We start from the raw sequence: 14241 nt of genomic DNA on the forward strand, positions 1-14241 counted from the left end.
AGATTAAAGACTCCAACTTAAGGTGCGGTTGTGGGAACGAATATGGGGTAAAATAAATAACACAAGAGGTAATAAAGGAAAAACTAACAATTGAAATAAACAGACTATCTATTAAAAAAAAAACAAGCAATCCTGTACAACAGGGGTGTCAAACTCAAATACAGAGTGGGCCAAAATGTAAAACCGAACAAATCCGCGAACAAATCCGCGGGCCGAGGTTGAACAAATTGACCTTTTAATAGGGACCCAAACAAGTTTTGTATTGAATATTGAACAAGCAAGGCTTATATAACTTTATAGTGACATGCAAAATCGAGTTTCAAATGATAATAATAATAAAAAAATATAAAATAAAATGTAAATAAAAATTTAATGCCTCTTTTCGGTGGTGGGGTTGAGGTGGACGGGGTTTGGTGATAGCAGGGGGTGTATATTGTCTATATTGTAGCGTCCCGGAAGAGTTAGTGCTGCAAGGCGTTCTGGGTATTTGTTCTGTTGTGTTTATGTTGTGTTATGGTGCGGATGTTCTCCCGAAATGTGTCATTCTTGTTTGGTGTGGGTTCACAGTGTGGCGCATATTTGTAACAGTGTTAAAGTTGTTTATACAGCCACCCTCAGTGTGACCTGTATGGCTGTTGACCAAGTATGCCTTGCATTCACTTGTGTGTGTGTGTGTGTATAAGCCGCATATATTATGTGACTGGGCCGGTACGCTGTTTGTATGGAGGAAAAGCGGACGTGGAGACAGGTTGTAGAGAACGCCCACCCCAAATATTGTTGTCCCGAATGAAATTCGGCAGGGGCGCTGAACTTCGGGAGTCTGCCGGGAAAATCGGGAGGGTTGGCAAGTAAGAGTATCAGCGGTGAACGCGGCCTCAAGGGCCTAGTGAAATTACACGGCGGGCCAAATTTGGCCCGCGGGCCGGAGTTTGACACCCATGCTGTACAATATAAAAAACACAATAGAAATACAAAATACTGTACAATATACAGAACAAGACATGAGTACCGAAGTAATAATACAACTAAATGCGTGCATTTTTTTAAGTAAAACCAACCATTTTAGAGTATAATAAGTCTCTAATTATTCTCTAATAACATTGTTATTGCTTGAACAGGTGCGGTAGAAAACGGATGAGAATGTTTTATATTTTGAACGTTATTTTTAACATTGTGATTACCAGCGGAATTATTCATTACTTATCGTGTTAAGCAATGTCAGCTAAGGTTTATCTGAGCGCCAGATGCAGTCATCAAAAGAGCCACATCTGGCTCGAGAGCCATAGGTTCCCTACCCTTGCGCTAGAGGTAAATATACGGTGGCATGAAATATGTTTTTTTCTTGTAGCTGCTTTGGAATCAACCGGCACATCGCGCAGGCTCCGGGAAATATATTTTCCTTACGGAGCCTCTCAATAGTCAGCATGAAGCTTTTATCCAATGACATTGTGTGAGGTCTGTGGGCACAGCGGGCACCGCACACATAATGGAGAATGCCATCTTCGGTGAGATTTTCTGCGACACTTTTCCTTTGCATACATGCCTATGGCGCTCTCTATGAATTATTCAAAGCTTTCATCCACACAGAGGAGAGTAACTCAGCTCCATAGTAAACAGATTTTCTGCTCACCATTTTCCCAAAATCTGAAGTGTAGGGCATTGTGTGTGTCAAATAATTACATCGCACCCTTCTTCTTTTTCACTTTGAATCAAAACCACATTTAGTTCACGAATTATTTTGATACCGTATTTCCTTGAATTGCCGCCGGGGCGCTAATTAATTTAAAACCTCTTCTCACTCCTGCGCTTACCAAAGGCATGCGGTAAAAGTAAGCATGCGCTAAGTATTTTAAAACCTTTTCTCACTCCGGCACTTACCAAAGGCATGCAGTAAAAAATTTAGTGTGATGTAAGCTTGGAACTTAAATCCTACTGAATAGCTCTTAATCTTCTTCCCTTTATGCAATTTCAAATAACCGGTATTGAAATCAGCCTCCTTTATTTTGAAAATTATGACAGGGGAAGTGTCACTCGTGACGTCACGAGTTTGACCAGGCGGTAATACTAAGCATGCGCTAATTATTTTGCGGCAATTCAAGGAAATACGGTATGTGTTTTTGAACTTCTCCGGGTTCGTGTTGACATTGCCCAAATGTCTCCATTTTTTTATTTTTAAATCATGTTTTGTGCCGATTGTTACGACTTTTACGTTGATGCACGGCTACCGCGCTGTCTGGTGTTGGTGGTGAGCAAGACAATACAAGGGGTCAACAGTTAAGAAGTAGAGTGTATTTTCTGACATTTAAGTGGCAAGAAACCTGACCTACTTTCTGTACAAGGGCATCGCTGTCATCCCTCGCCAGGCCGCACTTCCAAATGTGTGGCTTTACTCTTATCGCGGATTTTTTTTTTTTGTTATTATATATTCCAAAGCAGGGGTCACCAACGAGTGGCCCGCGTGCACCAGGTAGCCCATAAGGACCAGGATTCAATCCTTCCTGTTCCATTCAGGTTTGAATTCAAAATCTCCCTACTAACTCACCAGTGCCTCCATGGAAATGCTCCCCTCTACCTCAAGGAACTGCTCACCCCCAAATCCTCCACACGACACCTCCGCTCCATACAGGCTAACCTCCTCCAACCTCCACGGACAAAGCTTCGAACAATGGGGGACCGGGCTTTCTGCTCCGTTGCTCCCAGTCTGTGGAACGCTCTCCCTGACCACCTGAGGGCACCTCAGACTGTGGATGCTTTTAAAAAAGGCTTAAAAACCTATCTTTTTAAAAAAGCCTTTCTATAGACATGCATGCTGGTTGTAGCTATTGGGATGTTTCTAGTTTTATATTTTATTTATTTTTAGTATTACTATTTTTTACACAGTGGCACTTTGAGGTTGTTTGCTCAACGTAAAGTGCTTTTTACAAATAAAATCTATTATTATTATTATTATTAGATGAGTCGCCCGCTGGCCTGTTCTAAAAATAGCTGAAATAGCAGCACTTACCAGTGAGCTGCCTCAATTTTTTGAATTGTATTTATTTACTAGCAAGCTGGTCTCGCTTTGCTTGACATTTTTAATTCTAAGAGAAACAAAACTCAAATAGAATTTGAAAATCCAAGAAAATATTTTAAAGATTATGTCTTCACTTGTTTAAATAAATTTATTTTTTTACTTTGATTCTTATAATTTTCAGAAAGACAATTTTAGAGAAAAAATACAACCTTAGAAATGATTTTCGGATTTTTAAACACATATACCTTTTTACCTTTTAAATTCTTTCCTTTTCTTTCCTGACAATTTAAATCAATGTTCAAGTATTACTTTTTTTTTATTATTGTAAAGAAAAATAAATACATGTTTATTTAATTCTTCATTTTAGCTTCTGTTTTTTTGACGAAAAATATTTGTGAAATATTTCTTCAAACTTATTATGATTAAAATAATTTAAAAAAATACTCTGGCAAATCTAGAAAATCTGTAGAATCAAATTTAAATCCTATTTCATAGTCCTTTAGATGTATTTAGAAATTTTTGTTCTGGAAAATCTAGAAGAAATAATGATTTGTTTTTGTTATAAATATAGCTTGGTCCAATGTGTTATATATTCTAACAAAGTGCAGATTGGATTTCAACCTATTTAAAACATGTCATCAAAATTCTAAAATTAATCTTTATCAGGAAAAATTTGTAATGATGTTCCATACATTTTTTTTTTATTTCTTCAAAAAGATTAAAATTAGCTTGTTTTTCTTGTTTTTTGCGGTTGAATTTTGAATTTTAAGATAGAATTTAACTATATTCACTTGAACATTTTTCCTGTGAAATGAGACATATAAAACCCTCCAAAAAATGTTTTCTCTAGAACAGGAAAATGAACACAATCCGTCCAATGTTGTCGTTTGACAATTTCACTTAAAGGCCTACTGAAATTAGATTTTCTTATCCAAACGGGGATAGCAGGTCCATTCTATGTGTCATACTTGATCATTTCGCGATATTCCCATATTTTTGCTGAAATAATTTAGTAGAGAACATCCACTATAAAGTTTGCAACTTTCGGTGCTAAGAGAAAAGCCCTGCCTCTACCGGAAGTCGCAGACGATGACGTCACAAGTGTGGGGGCTCCTCACATATTCACATTGTTTTTAATGGGAGCCTCCAACAAAAAGTGCTATTCGTTCGAGAAAACGACAATTTCCACATTAATTTGAGCGAGGATGAAAGATTTGTGTTTGAGGAAATTGATAGCGACGGACTAGAAAAAAAAAAGTTAAAAAAAATTGTGACGGATTCCGATGTTTTTAGACACATTTACTAGGATAATTCTGGGAAATCCCTCATCTTTCTATTGTGTTGCTAGTGTTTTAGTGAGTTAAATAGTACCTGATAGTCAGAAGGGTGTGTCCACGGGTGTTTTGACGCTCAGTGTCTCAGGGAAGTCGACGGTAGCTATGGACGGCACAAGCTCAGCTTTTCGTCGGTAAGAAGCGACTTTTTAACCACAATTTTCTCACCGAAACCTGCTGGTTGACATTCCGTCGTGTTTCATGTTCGCTTGACTCTGATCGATAGGAAAGTTTCACCTCCAGGAATTTTAAACAAGGAATCACCGTGTGTTTGTGTGGCTAAAGGCTAAAGCTTCCCAACTCCATCTTTCTACTGTGACTTCTCCAATACTAATTGAACAAATTGCAAAAGATTCAGCAACACAGATGTCCAAAATACTGTGTAATTATGCCGTTAAAGCAGACAACTTTTAGCTGTGTGTGTGTGCAGCGCTCATACTTCCTAAAAACCTGTGACGTCTTGCGTACACGTCAACATTACACGACGTTTTCAAGACGAAACTCCCGGGAAATTTAAAATTGCAATTTAGTAAACTAAAAAGGCCGTATTGGCATGTGTTGCAATGTTAATATTTCATCATTGATATATAAACTATCAGACTGCGTGGTGGGTAGTAGTGGCTTTCAGTAGGCCTTTAAATTCATATCCAACACTTGCAAGACCGATTTTTTTACTGTCAATATCGGCTGTAAAGTTTATTTTGTTTATGTTTTCTACTGGTGGTGTGCCTCAGAATTTTTTAAATGAAAAAAAAATGTGCCTTGGCTCAAAAAAGGTTGAAAAACACTTCTGTAATAGACTTTAACGATATTCACTTGAACTTTTTTCCTGTGAAATGAGACATATAAAACCTTCCAAAAAATGTTTTCTCTAGAACAGGAAAATATTGTCGTTTGACAATTTCACTTAAAGGCCTACTGAAATGAGATTTTCTTATTTAAACGGGGATAGCAGGTCCATTCTATGTGTCATACTTGATCATTTCGCGATATTGCCATATTTTTGCTGAAATAATTTAGTAGAGAACATCCACGATAAAGTTTGCAACTTTCGGTGCTAAGAGAAAAGCCCTGCCTCTACCGGAAGTCGCAGACGATGACGTCACAAGTGTGGGGGCTCCACACATATTCACATTGTTTTTAATGGGAGCCTCCAACAAAAAGTGCTATTCGTTCGAGAAAACGACAATTTCCACATTAATTTGAGCGAGGATGAAAGATTTGTGTTTGAGGAAATTGATAGCGACGGACTAGAAAAAAAAAAGTTAAAAAAAATTGTGACGGATTCCGATGTTTTTAGACACATTTACTAGGATAATTCTGGGAAATCCCTCATCTTTCTATTGTGTTGCTAGTGTTTTAGTGAGTTAAATAGTACCTGATAGTCAGAAGGGTGTGTCCACGGGTGTTTTGACGCTCAGTGTCTCAGGGAAGTCGACGGTAGCTATGGACGGCACAAGCTCAGCTTTTCGTCGGTAAGAAGCGACTTTTTAACCACAATTTTCTCACCGAAACCTGCTGGTTGACATTCCGTCGGGATCCATGTTCGCTTGACTCTGATCGATAGGAAAGTTTCACCTCCAGGAATTTTAAACAAGGAATCACCGTGTGTTTGTGTGGCTAAAGGCTAAAGCTTCCCAACTCCATCTTTCTACTGTGACTTCTCCAATACTAATTGAACAAATTCCAAAAGATTCAGCAACACAGACGTCCAAAATACTGTGTAATTATGCCGTTAAAGCAGACAACTTTTAGCTGTGTGTGTGTGCAGCGCTCATACTTCCTAAAAACCCGTGACGTCTTGCGTACACGTCATCATTACACGACGTTTTCAAGACGAAACTCCCGGGAAATTTAAAATAGCAATTTAGTAAACTAAAAATGCCGTATTGGCATGTGTTGCAATGTTAATATTTCATCATTGATATATAAACTATCAGACTGCGTGGTGGGTAGTAGTGGCTTTCAGTAGGCCTTTAAATTCATATCCAACACTTGCAAGACCGATTTTTTTACTGTCAATATCGGCTGTAAAGTTTATTTTGTTTATGTTTTCTACTGGTGGTGTGCCTCAGAATTTTTTAAATGAAAAAAAATGTGCCTTGGCTCAAAAAAGGTTGAAAAACACTTCTGTAATAGACTTTAACGATATTCACTTGAACTTTTTTCCTGTGAAATGAGACATATAAAACCCTCCAAAAAATGTTTTCTCTAGAACAGGAAAATGTTGTCGTTTGACAATTTCACTTAAAGGCCTACTGAAATTAGATTTTCTTATTTAAACGGGGATAGCAGGTCCATTCTATGTGTCATACTTGATCATTTCGCGATATTGCCATATTTTTGCTGAAATAATTTAGTAGAGAACATCCACGATAAAGTTTGCAACTTTCGCTGCTAAGAGAAAAGCCCTGCCTCTACCGGAAGTCGCAGACGATGACGTCACAAGTGTGGGGGCTCCTCACATATTCACATTGTTTTTAATGGGAGCCTCCAACAAAAAGTGCTATTCGTTCGAGAAAACGACAATTTCCACATTAATTTGAGCGAGGATGAAAGATTTGTGTTTGAGGAAATTGATAGCGACGGACTAGAAAAAAAAAAGTAAAAAAAAATTGTGACGGATTCCGATGTTTTTAGACACATTTACTAGGATAATTCTGGGAAATCCCTCATCTTTCTATTGTGTTGCTAGTGTTTTAGTGAGTTAAATAGTACCTGATAGTCAGAAGGGTGTGTCCGAGGGTGTCTTGACGCTCAGTGTCTCAGGGAAGTCGACGGTAGCTATGGACGGCACAAGCTCAGCTTTTCGTCGGTAAGAAGCGACTTTTTAACCACAATTTTCTCACCGAAACCTGCTGGTTGACATTCCGTCGTGTTTCATGTTCGCTTGACTCTGATCCATAGGAAAGTTTCACCTCCAGGAATTTTAAACAAGGAATCACCGTGTGTTTGTGTGGCTAAAGGCTTAAGCTTCCCAACTCCATCTTTCTACTGTGACTTCTCCAATACTAATTGAACAAATTGCAAAAGATTCAGCAACACAGATGTCCAAAATACTGTGTAATTATGCCGTTAAAGCAGACAACTTTTAGCTGTGTGTGTGTGCAGCGCTCATACTTCCTAAAAACCTGTGACGTCTTGCGTACACGTCAACATTACACGACGTTTTCAAGAGTACCGAAGTAATAATACAACTAAATGCGTGCATTTTTTTAAGTAAAACCAACCATTTTAGAGTATAATAAGTCTCTAATTATTCTCTAATAACATTGTTATTGCTTGAACAGGTGCGGTAGAAAACGGATGAGAATGTTTTATATTTTGAACGTTATTTTTGACATCGTGATTACCAGCGGAATTATTCATTACTTATCGTGTTAAGCAATGTCAGCTAAGGTTTATCTGAGACCCAGGTGCAGTCATCAAGAGAGCCACATCTGGCTCTAGAGCCATAGGTTCCCTACCCTTGCGCTAAAGATAAATATACGGTGGCATGAAATATGTTTTTTTCTTGTAGCTGCTTTGGAGTCAACCGGCACATCGCGCAGGCTCCGGGAAATATATTTTCCTTACGGAGCCTCTCAATAGTCAGCATGAAGCTTTTATCCAATGACATTGTGTGAGGTCTGTGGGCACAGCGGGCACCGCACACATAATGGAGAATGCCATCTTCGGTGAGATTTTCTGCGACACTTTTCCTTTGCATACATGCCTATGGCGCTCTCTATGAATTATTCAAAGCTTTCATCCACACAGAGGAGAGTAACTCAGCTCCATAGTAAACAGATTTTCTGCTCACCATTTTCCCAAAATCTGAAGTGTAGGGCATTGTGTGTGTCAAATAATTACATCGCACCCTTCTTCCTTTTCACTTTGAATCAAAACCACATTTAGTTCACGTATTATTTTGATACCGTATTTCCTTGAATTGCCGCCGGGGCGCTAATTAATTTAAAACCTCTTCTCACTCCTGCGCTTACCAAAGGCATGCGGTAAAAGTAAGCATGCGCTAATTATTTTAAAACCTCTTCTCACTCCGGCACTTACCAAAGGCATGCAGTAAAAAATTTAGTGTGATGTAAGCTTGGACCTTAAATCCTACTGAATAGCTCTTAATCTTCTTCCCTTTATGCAATTTCAAATAACCGGTATTGAAATCAGCCTCCTTTATTTTGAAAATGATGACAGGGGGAAGTGTCACTCGTGACGTCGCGAGTTTGACCAGGCGGTAATACTAAGCATGCGCTAATTATTTTGCGGCAATTCAAGGAAATACGGTATGTGTTTTTGAACTTCTCCGGGTTCGTGTTGACATTGCCCAAATGTCTCCATTTTTTTATTTTTAAATCATGTTTTGTGTCGATTGTTACGACTTTTACGTTGATGCACGGCTACCGCACTGTGTGGGTTTGGTGGTGAGCAAGACAATACAAGGGGTCAACAGTTAAGAAGTAGAGTGTATTTTCTGACATTTAAGTGGCAAGAAATCTGACCTACTTTCTGTACAAGGGCATCGCTGTCATCCCTCGCCAGGCCGCACTTTACTCTTATCGCAGATTTTTTTTTTTGTTATTATATATTCCAAAGCAGGGGTCACCAACGAGTGGCCCGCGTGCACCAGGTAGCCCATAAGGACCAGAATTCAATCCTTCCTGTTCCATTCAGGTTTGAATTCAAAATCTCCCTACTAACTCACCAGTGCCTCCATGGAAATGCCCCCCTCTACCTCAAGGAACTGCTCACCCCCAAATCCTCCACACGACACCTCCGCTCCATACAGGCTAACCTCCTCCAACCTCCACGGACAAAGCTTCGAACAATGGGGGACCGGGCTTTCTGCTCCGTTGCTCCCAGTCTGTGGAACGCTCTCCCTGACCACCTGAGGGTACCTCAGACTGTGGATGCTTTTAAAAACGGCTTAAAAACCCATCTTTTAAAAAAAGCCTTTCTATAGACATGCATGCTGGTTGTAGCTATTGGGCTGTTTCTAGTTTTATATTTCATTTATTTTTATTATTACTATTTTTTACACTGTGGCACTTTGAGGTTGTTTGCTCAACGTAGAGTGCTTTTTACAAATAAAATCTATTATTATTATTATTATTATTAGATGAGTCGCCCGCTGGCCTGTTCTAAAAATAGCTCAAATAGCAGCACTTACCAGTGAGCTGCCTCAATTTTTTGAATTGTATTTATTTACTAGCAAGCTGGTCTCGCTTTGCTTGACATTTTTAATTCTAAGAGAAACAAAACTCAAATAGAATTTGAAAATCCAAGAAAGTATTTGAAAGACTAGGTCTTCACTTGCCCTGCGATGAGGTGGCGACTTGTCCAGGGTGTACCCCGCCTTCCGCCCGATTGTAGCTGAGATAGGCGCCAGCGCCCCCCGCGACCCCAAAAGGGAATAAGCGGTAGAAAATGGATGGATGGATGGATGGGTCTTCACTTGTTTAAATAAATTTATTTTTTTACTTTGATTCTTATAATTTTCAGAAAGACAATTTTAGAGAAAAAATACAACCTTAAAAATGATTTTCGGATTTTTAAACACATATACCTTTTTACCTTTTAAATTCCTTCCTTTTCCTTCCTGACAATTTAAATCAATGTTCAAGTATTCCTTTTTTTTATTATTATTGTAAAGAATAATAAATACATGTTAATTTAATTCTTCATTTTAGCTTCTGTTTTTTCGACAAAGAATATTTGTGAAATATTTCTTCAAACTTATTATGATTAAAACAATAAAAAAAATACTCTGGCAAATCTAGAAAATCTGTAGAATCAAATTTAAATACTATTTCATAGGCCTTTAGATGTATTTAGAAATTTTTGTTCTGGAAAATCTAGAAGAAATAATGATTTGTTTTTGTTAGAAATATAGCTTGGTCCAATGTGTTATATATTCTAACAAAGTGCAGATTGGATTTCAACCTATTTAAAACATGTCATCAAAATTCTAAAATTAATCTTTATCAGGAAAAATTTGTAATGATGTTCCATACATTCTTTTTTTTATTTCTTCAAAAAGATTCAAATTAGCTTGTTTTTCTCGTCATTTTTTGCGGTTGAATTTTGAATTTTAAGATAGACTTTAACGATATTCACTTGAACATTTTTCCTGTGAAATGAGACATATAAAACCCTCCAAAAAATGTTTTCTCTAGAACAGGAAAATGAACACAATCCGTCCAATGTTGTCGTTTGACAATTTCACTTAAAGGCCTACTGAAATTAGATTTTCTTATTCAAACGGGGATAGCAGGTCCATTCTATGTGTCATACTTGATCATTTCGCGATATTCCCATATTTTTGCTGAAATAATTTAGTAGAGAACATCCACGATAAAGTTTGCAACTTTCGGTGCTAAGAGAAAAGCCCTGCCTCTCCCGGAAGTCGCAGACGATGACGTCACAAGTGTGGGGGCTCCTCACATATTCACATTGTTTTTAATGGGAGCCTCCAACAAAAAGTGCTATTCGTTCGAGAAAATGACAATTTCCCCATTAATTTGAGCGAGGATGAAAGATTCGTGTTTGAGGATATTGATAGCGACGGACTAGAAAAAATAAACAAAGAAAAAAAACGCGATTGCATTGGGACGGATTCCGATGTTTTTAGACACATTTACTAGGATAATTCTGGCAAATCCCTTATCTTTCTATTGTGTTGCTAGTGTTTTAGTGAGTTTAATAGTACCTGATAGTCGGAAGGGTGTGTCCACGGGTGTGTTGACGCGCAGTGTCTCAGGGAAGTCGACGGCAGCTTTATGGACGGCACAAGCTCAGCTTTTCTACGGTAATAAGCGACTTTTTAACCACAATTTTCTCACCGAAACCTGCTGGTTGACATTCCGTCGTGATTTATGTTTGCTTGCCCGCTTTTTATCCATAGTAAAGTTTCACATCCAGGAATTTTAAACAAGGAATCCCCGTGTGTTTGTGTGGCTAAAGGCTAAAGCTTCCCAACTCCATCTTTCTACTGTGACTTCTCCAATATTAATTGAACAAATTGCAAAAGATTCAGCAACAAAGATGTCCAAAATACTGTGTAATTATGCCGTTAAAGCAGACGACTTTTAGCTGTGTGTGTGTGCAGCGCTCATACTTCCTAAAAACCCGTGACGTCTTGCGTACACGTCATTATTACACGACGTTTTCAAGACGAAACTCCCGGGAAATTTAAAATTGCACTTTAGTAAACTAAAAAGGCCGTATCGGCATGTGTTGCAATGTTAATATTTCATCATTGATATATAAACAATGTTGTCGTCTGACAATTTCACTTAATAGCACAGACATTAGAGCTGCATGAAACATGCAAAGCGTTTAGGAAAAATATACTTTTCACCCAGTCAGTCAAAAGAGAGGCGAGGTGTACTGTACGTCATTTCTCCCGCGCTCTTCCCCGCGTTGGGGATTTGCTGTGACCTTGAACCGGTCGTATCATTCCAGAGCAGCTCTATGGCGGTGACACATGTCATGTGTTGGAGAGGACTGGGAGGAAAGAAGAAGAAGAAGAGGAGACAAGAGGGAGTGATCTTGGTCCGTTGCCCAGTTAGAGTCAGAGTCCCTCCCCGTGTCAAAGCATGGGCATGTTTGGCCAAAAACACAGACTGCACCTCGTCCACTAATCTCAGCACGAAAACACCTTCCCGGGGCTGACAGCCTGACGAGAACATGCACATTTTACAACGCTGAAGAACACCGAGAGGCTTCAAAGATGCCCTTAAATTCTTGTGCAGCTGGGGAGGGAGTGCCGCACGGGGAGAACAAGAGAAAGAGTCTGGGGGAGGGGAGGATTGTCTTCTTGTAAGGCAGACCTGGCTGAAGCCAAGTCAGGTCTTGTTTTCCCCTCCTGTTGTGCTTTAGAGCAGGGGTCCCCAACCACCGGTCCGGGGGCCGGCACTGGTCCGTGACACATTTGCTACCGGGCCACACATTCCATCCATCCATCCATCCATCTTCATCCGCTTATCCGGGTTCGAGTCGCGGGGGTAGCAGCCTAAGCAGGGAAGCCCAGACTTCCCTCTCCCCAGCCACTTCGTCTAGCTCTTCCCGGGGGATCCCGAGGCGTTCCCAGGCCAGCCGGGAGACATAGTCTTCCCAACGTGTCCTGGGTCTTCCCCGTGGCCTCCTACCGGTTGGACGTGCGCTAAACACCTCCCTAGGGAGGCGTTCGGGTGGCATCCTGACCAGATGCCCGAACCACCTCATCTGGCTCCTCTCCATGTGGAGGAGCAGCGGCTTTACTTTGAGTTCCTCCCGGATGGCAGAGCTTCTCACCCTATCTCTAAGGGAGAGCCCCGCCACACGGCGGAGGAAACTCATTTCGGCCGCTTGTACCCGTGATCTTATCCTTTCGGTCATGACCCAAAGCTCATGACCATAGGTGAAGATGGGAACGTAGATCGACCGGTAAATTGAGAGCTTTGCCTTCCGGCTCAGCTCCTTCTTCACCACAACGGATCGGTACAACGTCCGCATTACTGAAGACGCCGCACCGATCCGCCTGTCGATCTCACGATCCACTCTTCCCCCGCTCGTGAACAAGACTCCTAGGTACTTGAACTCCTCCACTTGGGGCAGGGTCTCCTCCCCAACCTGGAGATGACACTCCACCCTTTTCCGGGAGAGAACCATGGACTCGGATTTGGAGGTGCTGATTCTCATTCCGGTCGCTTCACACTCGGCTGTGAACCCACACAGAGACATTAAATAATTTATAACCGACCTCATTTTCTCATACTTAAAGGCCTACTGAAAGCCACTACTAGCGACCACGCAGTCTGATAGTTTATATATCAATGATGAAATATTAACATTGCAACACATGCCAATACGGCCTTTTTAGTTTACTAAATTACAGTTTAAAATTTCCCGCGGAGTTTCCTGTTGAAAACGTTGCGGAATGAAGACGCATGTTTGTGACGTTATTGGTTGGAGGGGACATTTTAGCTCAGTAGCACTTACGGCTAAAAATCGTCTTTTTTCATCGCATAATTACACAGTATTCTGGACATCTGTTGCTGAATCTTTTGCTATTTGTTCATTTAATAATGGAGAAGTCAAAGTAGAAAGATGGAGGTGGGAAGCTTTAGCCTTTAGCCACACAAACACACGGTGTTTCCTTGTTTCAAATTCCCGGAGGTGAAGCTTTACTATGGATCAGAGCGGTCAAGCGAACATGGATCCCGACAACATGTCGACCGGCAGTTTTCGGTGAGAAAATTGTGGTAAAAAGTCTCCTCTTACCGGAGATCAGCGGAGCTTCTGTCCTGCTGCAGCTGTCGTGACTTCTCTCAGAGACTGGCGTCAACACACCCATGGACACACCCCTCCGACTATCAGGTACTATTTAACTCACTAAAACACTAGCAACACAATAGAAAGATAAGGGATTTCCCAGAATTATCCTAGTAAATGTGTCTAAAAACATCTGAACGCTCCCAATGCAATCGCCTTTTTTTTTTTCTAGTCCGTCACTCTAAATTTCCTCATCCACGAATCTTTCATCCTCGCTCAAATTAATGGGGAAATTGTCGCTTTCTCGGTCCGAATAGGTCTTGCTGCTGGAGGCTCACATTATAAACAATGTGAGGATGTGAGGAGCCCTACAACCAGTGATGTCACACGCACATCGTCTGCTACTTCCGGTAAAGGCAAGGCTTTTTTATTAGCGACCAAAAATTGCGAACTTTATCGTGGTTAGCAATAACAGATGTATTTAGGCATGGGAAATTGGACCAAAAAAATATAACGTTAATGTATCTACCTATGAAATATTTCTAATAAAAAATGGAAATAAAAATCCACAGAAATATATTGGAACTAGAGTTGTACGGTTTACCGGTATTAATATAGTACCGCGATACTAATGAAACATGATAC

The 14241-nt window shown here is 40.1% G+C and overlaps 1 protein-coding gene across 2 annotated transcripts in view; it reads left to right on the forward strand.

The window, feature by feature from the left end:
* zfpm2a (zinc finger protein, FOG family member 2a) overlaps positions 1-14241 on the forward strand; it is a 442543-nt gene that overhangs the window by 306261 nt on the left and 122041 nt on the right. The window lies entirely within an intron of this gene.

Source organism: Nerophis ophidion, linkage group LG11 (genome assembly GCF_033978795.1).
Source record: "Nerophis ophidion isolate RoL-2023_Sa linkage group LG11, RoL_Noph_v1.0, whole genome shotgun sequence".
In the NCBI taxonomy this organism is placed as follows: Eukaryota; Metazoa; Chordata; class Actinopteri; order Syngnathiformes; family Syngnathidae; genus Nerophis; species Nerophis ophidion.